Genomic DNA, 11,056 nt, shown 5'->3' on the forward strand with positions numbered 1-11,056 from the left:
GCATAGAAGAGAAAAAATAATGTACAGTATGTGGAATAATAATGTGTTTTTTTAACCTTAAACCGCATAAACACGTTTCATTACACCAAATACACAAAATATATATATATTTTTTAAATATATATAAAACTTCAAACTAGATTTTGTCAAGCCAACATGCAGCATTTTTGTTTTTAATTTCCAACTTCACCAATACATTTTAATTGTATTTCCACACATTCAAATTCAAATTACAATTCCGTTTGTGACCTTAATTCAAATTCAATTTCAAAGCAGTGTTATTTTAATATTTTTATACATTATTACAGTAGTTATTACTTGGAATTAGTTTTTATTTGTATATCATCAGTTTTCATTTTCATTTTAGTTTAAGTTTTAATCAATTTTGTTATGTGCATTTGTTATATTTTTTATAGCTTTAAATAGCTAATATTTTTATATAGCTTCAATTTATTTTTATTTCAGTTTTAATTAAGTTTAAGTTTTAAATCTAAACATTTCAGTTCATTTTTAAGGAAGCAGTACTAATTTTCATTTAAGTTTTTTACGTCTAAGTTGTTTTCTTCTAATATTTATATTCCATTTCAATATCTTAATTTTTTAAATAATTTGTTTTAATTAACAATAACAGCACTGCCATTCTCACCTCAATTCTAAATCATGCACAACCCCACGAGGCAATACGCAAACACATAAGTGAATGCTTGGCCTGTATGTTGCAAGCATGGTCCCACTGCACATAAAGAACTTTGGGGGGGTGATAGAGTTACCCTCAAATGTCTATGTCATCGAACTTGACGTGTCATCATTCAGGTGGCTAGCTATAACGCCAGTAGTTTAACTAACTTTACCCAACTTGCTCCTCAAAATAAAATGATGCCATGACAGTATAAAAAAGACAATTTTGAGCATTGCCCGCTACAGCACTCCATGCTAATGTGATATGAATGAAATTATGTGTGAAATCAAGCTTGTGTACTCTAGCTAGCAACAGTTGTCTTTGCAAAGAATGTTTCAGGCCTTCCTCTCAATAAAGCCATCACAAAGTTGTTCATCATTATTTGTGCACACATGTAGTCGGTTTAGACCATGAAACGACCATATAAATACATTTCGAAAGGAATCCCATGGTAAATCAAATACTAATATGAATGATGGAGGATTTCCATCCAATTTCAAACTAGTAAACCTGAATAAAATTACTTTTGGGATACAAAATGGAACTTCGCTATCACAGAAGTACTGTAAGTATAAAAATCAATATCCAGGTATACAGTCTATTAATCTCACAGCCAATAACATCTGGCTTCTGCTTGCCAAATGCTCTGAATCTAATAGTTTAAGCAGAGAGTTTCGGAGCCTGCTTGCTTAACTCTTGGAACCATGTGGCCTCCAGGACATGATTACATGAGGTGCTGTGTTTTCTAACACTGGATGTATTGTGTTTGGCCAGGAAGCAGGTCCGGCCTCTGGAAGAGCATCTAGCGCTGTGTTAGGTTTGGCACGACAGTCTCACCCTCGTCAGCATATTCAGATTGTCTTGAGTTCCCACTCCCATTCTCCCCTTACACATGTACTCATACACTTGAACAAACTATTTTGCCTGGGCTAGTCCCACACTCATGGGTGAGATTAACAGGATGTAAACTATTGTGACAAGCTTATCAGACCTTGACTTGCCTCCAAAAGGCAAGAACAACAGAGTATTTTGGATTAAGGGGTCTGCAGGTAATAAATCACAATCTGCTTAGACGAGTCAAACAGATAAAGCCATTAGAAGCAATAATACCCATAGCACCCAGTTTTAAGAATGTGCCCACCGTGTTGTTGTTGTTACAGAGGCCCCGTAACAATTTCTAAGTCAGATTTGCCGCAGCCAAGCTGTGGCCTGGGAGACTCTGAGTTAAACTTCAGGGACTATGTGGCTAAGTAGTGTGGTGCTGAGAGGTGAAAGCACTCACTTAATTTCTCTTCATTATGGCCTGCTGACGAAAACCAAATGGGAAGCTGGAACCGGCAGGAAGCCAGAGCGTGTGGTGCCCAATTAAGGGCCTGAGCGGGGAACAGGGCATGGCATTGCCAGAGCATAAACAGCGGTGCTAATCTGTGCCATGTCTGCCTTATGAATGACCCGGCACTTCATCATTCATGGGTGGGCACTGACGTGTGGGGAGAGGCCTATAAAAGGCCTGAGAGAGGATGAGGACCGTCTAATCCTGAGAGTACATGTGCAGCGTGGCCCCTAGCAAGAAACTGGTGGGGGCCCATCACAGTTCAGCAGAACATAAGGACTGGAATTACAATGATAAAAAAACACTTTTGATTCAACCCTCTTCTTAAAAATCAAGGTTGTGGTGAGGCACTTATCGTGGATGTGAACTGGGGCAATTTTTGGAGGATTTAAAAACAAAAATGTAAAGCTTCAAAAGCGCTTACATTAATTGTTCTTGTTACAACTTTCTGTTAGAACTGTAAAGTTGTACTCATAATTTTCAGGGTTACTATCGTTAACTAAAACTATTATAACATTTGAGTTAAGTGAAATAAAGCTTAAATGAATTAAAATATAACAAAAACTAATAAAAATGTCAAAAGCATATAACAAAGTTACTAAAAATTGTAAAATGATACTAAAATGGTAAAAAAAAAGCAAAATGTAAAAATAAAAGCTTATTGAAAATTAATTAATAAAAACTAGATATTAAAACAATACTGGCAATTTTTAAGATCAGTTTAGGTGTTACATTGCCATGGCACGTTTGGATCAAATGAAATAAAAGGAAACTGGATATTTTACACATAATTTTTTTTTCTTTTACTAAAATCATGTAAACACATTGTTTATGTTTTGTGGCAATATTTATGAGTATTTTATTGTTTATGGATTGGTCCTGTTTGCTTCCACTGTAAATGCCAATTTTTTAAGAGACAATTTTATTTTTTGTAGTAATCTCAACGTAATGCCAGAATTGCTTTCAATTGAGCTTAACTAGCACTGAAGTCGAAATATTCCTTTAACTGTGAGATTGTTTGGAATGATAAAATCCATTGATATGTAATTGTCTTGTCAGGAAAATGTTCCTCTAAATTCAAAGAAAGCTTTCCGAAGGAGATTGATTCATGCACATAGGGTTCACATCACATTTGTCAGTCTGGTTCAGTTTTTCCACACAACGACTAACATTTTCTTAGTGATTGATCGAGTCAGATCATTTCGCAATCGCGTTATGGTGTTCCCGCGGATTCAGGGTTTTCTCTTCCTACATCGGCTCATCCACCTCCTGTCGTTTTAAACAAAGCAGAATGTTCCCGGTTTCATTTTCTTGGCCTCAACAAAAGCCCGGTAAGTAATTAGTCCCACTTTTGGGCTTTTCTTACTTGGAAGGAATGTGGTAGAACTCGCTTCACATGTTTGGCTTTACTGATATGGTGGCTCCAGCAATACTGTCCACACAGCAACCCTGGCCAAATCAGCTGTGCCCCTTTTATTGTACCCGTTTATTCAAAGACAGAGACGTCATGCTTTGTACTTGATAAAAAGGTAGGCAAGATGCTTAATTAGTCTCCGTCATAACGATGCGAATCCTTCATTGGACTCAGTCTGTGAGCATAATGCCTCTGCTCTGCTGTGATATGATTTTCAATCCAAACAAATGCTGTCATGGCACATGTCAAGCCAGCAGACACAAAAAGCTACAGACAAAGAGAGAGACAGCTTGCTTACAGTTCAGGCCAAAATTGAGCCAAAGCAGGACCTTCTGACCAAATGATGCTACAAGAATTAATTCATACAGTTGTTAAAATCATATTGTGATGCCACATGCCTGTGCTCTGGTCTGAATTAACAAGATAACTGTCAAATACAGATGTTTTAAAAATGCATCATTTGACAACTGACAAATTATGCTTCTTTGTAGCAAATGGATTATGCCCCCTTTTAGTTATTGCACTATTCCCCATGAATAATATTAGTTTTATAAGATTAGTTATCTATCTATCTATCTATCTATCTATCTTCATCATAGGTAAAACCAAACTCTGTCTTCACTGAACCACCACTGATATGAGAGATCGGAGAGAGAGAGAGAGAGAGAGAGAGAATTCATTTGATCTCAGAGGATCCTATTTGATAACAATTCCTAATTGATCCCATTGGGATATTTCAGGATTGATCAAATATTATGACAGATATTCTATTAGCCTCCCTGTAGGATCTTTTGATTATAAAATGACCACAGGTACAGTCTCCCTGGAGCAACCAGAGTTTAAGTGAATTGCTCAAGTGTACAATATAGTGATAGCGGTATGAAACTAGTCCAGATGTTTAACCACAAATTTGTATACCCCTAATACACTATGACAAATAAAGCAGTATATACAGTACATACTACAAAATGCATCAACTATATACACTCCATGGCAGGAGATATGTGAACACCCACTTCTAATTACCGGCTTTGGCTATTTCAGCTACACTGATGACTAACAGGTGCATAAAATCAAGTATAGAGCCAAACATTTTTACTAAAATGATGTATGTTTTCTGTTCCAGCTTGACAGTGTCCCTGTGCACAAAGCAATGTCCATTAAGGTGTAGAAGAACTTGACATGTCCCCACTAAAGACTTGATGAATTGGTATGCTGACTCTTCATCCCCTTTGCATGATTTCTTGCTTACAGTAATACATCTAATTATTCACTTCAGAGACATAGGGAATATGCTGTACCCATGAGCAGATCTAAAAGACACTAAAGGGATAGTTCACCGAAAAATGATGGTCATAGGATTTCTATGGAGTCAATTCAATGCCACATATATTCACAAAAGAATTGAAGTATTGCAAAATAAAATAAAGTTTTGCAAACGAAAATGAAAGCATTGAGAAAAAATAAATGTGCTGTTTGCAAACAAAAATAAAGAGTTGCAAAAGAAAATGAAGTATTGTGGATGCCTCTGGAAAACGAGGATTTCTCCGACATTTTTTGTTCCAAATTCTCTCATGAGTAAATCATGGGGTAATTTTCATTTTTGGGTAAACTATCCCTTTAATTTTATTTTTTCACTGTATAAATAACATACTGTTTGTTGATGAATTATTGACACAGGTATGATTGCTTGTAATTTGTTATGATTTGATAATATTATGATTATTTATTTTATGTTGATTGATACATTTCAAGATTCTTTTTGAAGAATTTTTGTCAAACCTCTGAGCCTCTGAACTGTAAGCAAGCAAAATAGTGCCTGAACTCACTGAAACTTGTGTCTGAAGGAAAGCTTACCTAGAAGCTGTAATAGCAGCAAACAGAGGACAAATTAATGCCTGAAATTAAAGTTAAGAGTGTCCACATAATTTTGGCAGCATAGTGTTTTTCGCTTCTCTACAAAGCTTGCAGGGTAAATGTTCTTGAATAAGGACCAAGTCACACTGTGCTTGAGTTTGATCTTCAACAGCCAGTGAGATCTCAGATTCAAAGGCAGGAGGCTCTCTGGGAAATACTCTGATCGCTCATCTGTGAAATTGCCACAAATATACAAGAAATATCGTTTTTTCTTAATCTTAGAATGTTAATTTCAAAGAAATTCTCCACTTTTAGATTGCAGCATTACCATTTTGAGAATTCCATACTCAGCACACTTACATAAACAGACAAAAAAGGGAAAATTAAAAACGTAACATCAGCTTCATTCAGAAACGGAATGTGGGACTGCAAAAATAAATAATTGTACTGTATATAAAAAAGCCATGTATTGATGTATAGTTTAAACATTTTTATATACCACAGAAAAGCTGCAACACAGCCAAGTGCAAATGACAGAAAAACACAAAGACACTTTCATGCACAAACAACAAAAAAAGCCATGAACAAATGTATAAATCAGCTAAATATGGCTTTCAGAAAACCTCAAAACAGTAAATGCAGGGTGAGAGAGAAGCCATAATTAGATCCTCAAATTTCAGACTGCACTTAGAGGCTTTTGCATCTGAACTCTTCATTTTTTTATTTCTGTTTCAAAATGCAACAGTGGATATAAAAAAGTCAGGTGGTCAGTAAATCACCTAAATAACAAATAAAAAAAATAAAAAAAAAATGAAAGAAAAACTAAATGAATGAATTAATAAAAATAAAAAAATTTTTTTTATGATTTTGGGGTGAAATGGGACATGGCTTTGACAGGTTTTCCATTTAGGAGCAGCAGACTGTAATGTCAACACATAAAGATAGTGATTCTACTGCAACCAAAGGTTATGTTATCAAGTCAAAGCGTGACGGATACACTGCTAATTTGCTTGAATGATACTGCTATCCCTTCCGTGTATCAGACTGCAGTATCCAGACAAATGCTAATCTAATCATTTTGGGGCTCCAAACACAGCTGGGTATCTGCAGAAGTACAGATAACAACTATTCTAAACATGAAAGCCTGTGACTATTCCAGGCACTGAACTTCAAGGAATCATGTCTACTTGTAAAACACTGCAGTGCAACACCAAAAACAAGCCTGTCTGCGTTGGACTTTAGAGTACATCTAAAACTGGCACTGACATGCTCGGAGAAGAAGACCTTTCCCCTGTGGACTTCCACTGATCCAGTATAAATGAACAGAAACTGTGTGGGCTAAAGATCTGAAGGGAAGACTTCTATAGCAGCAAACCCAGTGGACTACTTCTCTCACAGCAGCATTGTGTAAGCCTGTCCCTTCACACCCTCTGGTTGAAATCCCTTTGAATGCATAGGAATAATGAATATAGAGACCGATTAAAAACTATAAAAAGTTCCTCTATGACCAAGCATGTATCTGCTTCTCTGACAATCATTCAAAATTTAAATTTCTGTTGTGTTTGGCCATGTGACATGTGAGAACCAATGGAGTTTGGTGTCACTAATAACAAATATTATACACTGAACAAAATTATAAACGCAACACTTTTGTTTTTGCCCCCATTTTTCATGAGCTGAACTCAAAGATCTAAGACTTTTTCTATGTACACAAAAGGCTTTGTGTACATAGAAAAAGTCTTAGATCTTTGAGTTCAGCTCATGAAAAATGGGTGCAAAAACAAAAGTGTTGCGTTTATAATTTTGTTGTGTATTTGAAATTTTGAGAAATGACAGTCAATTGGAAAAGAGCAGCAGTAACATTATTCACAATGTTTCCTTTAATGTTTTGTATGGATTTGGAACAACATGCTTGAGTAATTGATGTCAGTTTTCATTTTGTGTGGACCATGCCTTCAAGAACAGTAAAGTTTAAAGCTAAGCAGATATGCCAATGGGGAAGACGGCACACACTGTGAGACAAAGCATGAGCACTGAGTTTGATCCATTGCTAGCCTGTTTAATTTCTCTGTAGGTAAACAATTAAGAAAGCTACATGTGTTTTTACATATTCAAACTAAGATTGGAACGAAAGGCTTTTTAAAGGGATGGTTCACCCAAAAATTCAAATTCTCCCATTATTTACTCTCCTTCAAGAAGATATTTTGAAGAAATTTTGGTAACCAAACAGTTGACCATAGCATATGGAGAAAAAAAAAATGAAATTCAATGGCTACCATCAACTGTTTGGTTGGCAACACTCTTAAAAACATCTTCTTTTGTGCTCAACAGAAGAAACAAACTCATACAGGTTTGAAACAACTGAGTAAATTTTCATTTTTTGGGTGAACTATCCTTTTAAAGAAAGTATGGTAATAAGTGACTAGAATTAAAGAATTATATAAATGCATGTCTGACAGCAAACAATTCCTAATCCAGAAGTGATGAATGGGGTCATGTTCTAAAAAGCACTTATGTATTAGCATGCTTCATCACAATGGATGCCATATCATATCCACAGAGGTTTTTGGGACTGGCTTAGTTTCTCTGTTCTTTAAGAATTCTCTCTGGTAAAAAGAGCTGTCAGAACAAGGATTAAAACCACAGTATTCTTTAACAATGACACTTGAGTCTCACGCTGCCAAAATAATTACAAACACTTTCTCATATAACGTAACCAGAGCGTTTGTGGTGTGAAACAAAGCCTTCTTTCTGTACTCCCGTTCACACAGACAAAAGACAACCAAATAAACATGCATATTCACAAACAGAGGTTGACAGCGACAGTACTGGCTGATATCTATAACAGGTGTCAGTCCCACAGGAGACCACATACCATGAACAGGAAGAGAGAACTGTGCAAATCTGTATACGTCTGACAACTTATGTATGTATGTATGTTTGTATTTGTTTGTTTGAATTCATGTATGGCCTAAATTAATCTAAAGTCATTAAAACATGATACTGCTTTTGTTGTTATAATGATCCGGCAATTAATTTTATCTCTCTCTCTTTTTTTACCTCTATATCTCAGAACATATTTTATTTATGCTATAGACTAAAGAAAAAAAATACTATTTTACCACAAAAAAACAGTAAGAATTTTTATACATATGATTTTTATAGAAATTTCCAATTGCTGGTAAGATTTTTATGCAGCAATAACAACCGCAATGATATAATTACCCAAATAATAGATGGTGGTAGAGTAAGATGGTGGGTTTGCATCTCTTCAAAATACATGCTGAGAGACCAGCCAACTGTGACGTCCAATAGATTTCAAGGAACCAGGCTATTTCATAATTTCCAATTACATTCATGTAACTCCTTTCATTACAGCTGCTTTTCCTCTATCAACTTACAACACGGTAATATAAATGTCTGTCATTCATCAATGTGTTTCCTATCATCTTACTGGAATACCATCAACAAGACACCTCATTCTATATTCCTGGACTACTGTAGCATAAAGTTCATTTGTCTATACGACAGTCAGGAAACGCCTGGCCTCAAGTAACCAATGCAGACATCTTTAAGCTGAACTATGGCTACTTGATTGATGCGAGCACATATATATCCAGGCCTCAGGCAAATTATGATATTTTGGCAATACATAGTTGTAAAATGCCACAGGACGTTAAAAAAGGAAAAGGGAGGGAGTGAAGAGAGTGAGGAATGCCATCGAAACCTTGGAATATGTGGAATATCCCACTTGCTCTGACGGAGCCGTGAGTCAGAGCTAGTCATGCTGCCACACAGCAGCTATTCATTCATGAAGTGCTTTTTAATGAGAGCCTTGTGAGTGCGGATTTCACTCTGATTATGGCCTTGGAAGGCGGCCTGAATTTTGTAAACCATGTTTAAGTTCGCTAGCGAGACCTGAAGCCAGTTTTAAAGAACGTTGGTGCATCCTGGTTTGAGAGAGAACCCGGTTTTCCCAGTTCAGCTGGACATCTGTGCAGCAAAGTCCACACCAAACCAGACCAGTTCATCTGGGGTCAGTCTCGCACTCTGGCTGGCCCACATTTGGAAAACAGACACAGACCACTCAAACAAACCAGCTGTGCTGGGAAAGCTCGCACATAATCATCTTCAAACCCACACAATTTTATTTAGCGGCACACTGGAGTGATTTCACGAAACTCTCCCAAAGAACAAAGCATTGCGTAACATTCGCTTTTTCACAACTTCTTTTCCTTTCACTCTTTCTTCACTGTTTCCCAGCCTTGGAGGAGGCGTGAGATTTAGAGACCTTGTTGCAAGGCACTGTGGGATGGCTAATCTGGGATGTGCCGTACGGAGGATTACATGGAAACAGGGGAAGCGCTGAGCTGAAGACGGAAAAGAGAGGGATGGAGAGCTTCCTTTCATTTGTTTCTTGGAAAAGATCTGCACGAGGTCGCAGCAGCTGTGGAGAAGAGCTGCGATGAAAAAAGACTAAGAGGGGCCAGGAAACGGATCAGAAATGCAGCTTCATCCCAACAACCCACTGACACGTGTGACAAAGCAGCCGAACATACTGTTAGTCAGCATCCAGCGTCCCGGAGAGCCTTTCCACATGCAAGCGAAGAGAGAGAGATGGACATGGCAGAACCATCAAGATGTCAAACTGTGCCAGAACGCAGAGGCTGGATGAAAAACTCCAGGGAGCATGAAACTCCAGGCAGCGGCAAGAATGACAAATGCAAGACTTCATAGAACATGACAATATGAAGTCTTCCAGTCATTGGAAAGTAGTTAAAATCAGGTATTTTAGGGCTGATGCTTTTGCCTACATAAGCATCAGACCCTTTTTTGTCTGCAAAGGGAAAAAGGGCAGAGCGTTGATGTCAAAGGTCAATGTTGCTAATAGCCCTCATTTACTCATAATACATTCTGAGGAAGTGGAGGCTCATTGTGTGTGTTAGAGGTTTGAACAGGCATTAAATCGAAGCCTCAATTCAGCCTGTAAATGAGGCCCTGTGTCTTAACCCGACCTGACCTGACTGATACTGTCAAATTTAAGGACCAAAACCCAAAATAGCTTACCATCTTTTATTTCCTCCTTGAGCAAATTGACCCAGAAGCATGGATTCTTATAGCCATAAAGATTGAAAGAGTGTATTGTGAATATAAAATGAACACATAAAATATATATTGCTGCAAATCAAAATGATCATATTTACGAGAAAAGCGCACATCCGCCACAATGTCTAATTACTGCTGCGACATTTCTTTTAGCTCACAGTTGGTGGTATCAATTAAAGACTGACAGAAGCAAATTGATAATTCAATTTGCTGTGAATGGTTACAATTTAAGTTGTAACTGACTGAAACCAACCCAAATCTGGATTGAAACAGCAAAAGCTAGCTTTTAGCATCTCCATTCATCTCAATGACAATGATCTCCCGTCTGGCTCGGGTCGGGCAGACCTCCCATGTGTGCATATTGTAGGATATCAGACTGACTCAGACAATCTAAGATTTGGTCAAAACATGGTTGAAACATGAGGAGCCGAATTCCACAGAGGCCCAAGACAACAGGATGTTCATACAATTTACTAAACTATTTTGACTAATTGAACTTTACCATTTGTACCTAAATAACCTGATGCCTGCACCAGTACAGTAACTATCATGGAGGTGTCTTGTTGTTTGCTGTGTTGTCTGCTTCTGCCTTTGTTTCTCCAGCGCTCGCCGATGTCTTCAGCTCAACACATCGCCGATCGAAGGGGGGATGTGTAGGATATCAGAC

Source organism: Sinocyclocheilus anshuiensis, unplaced genomic scaffold, assembly GCF_001515605.1.
Source record: "Sinocyclocheilus anshuiensis isolate Anshui unplaced genomic scaffold, SAMN03320099.WGS_v1.1 scaffold200, whole genome shotgun sequence".
In the NCBI taxonomy this organism is placed as follows: Eukaryota; Metazoa; Chordata; class Actinopteri; order Cypriniformes; family Cyprinidae; genus Sinocyclocheilus; species Sinocyclocheilus anshuiensis.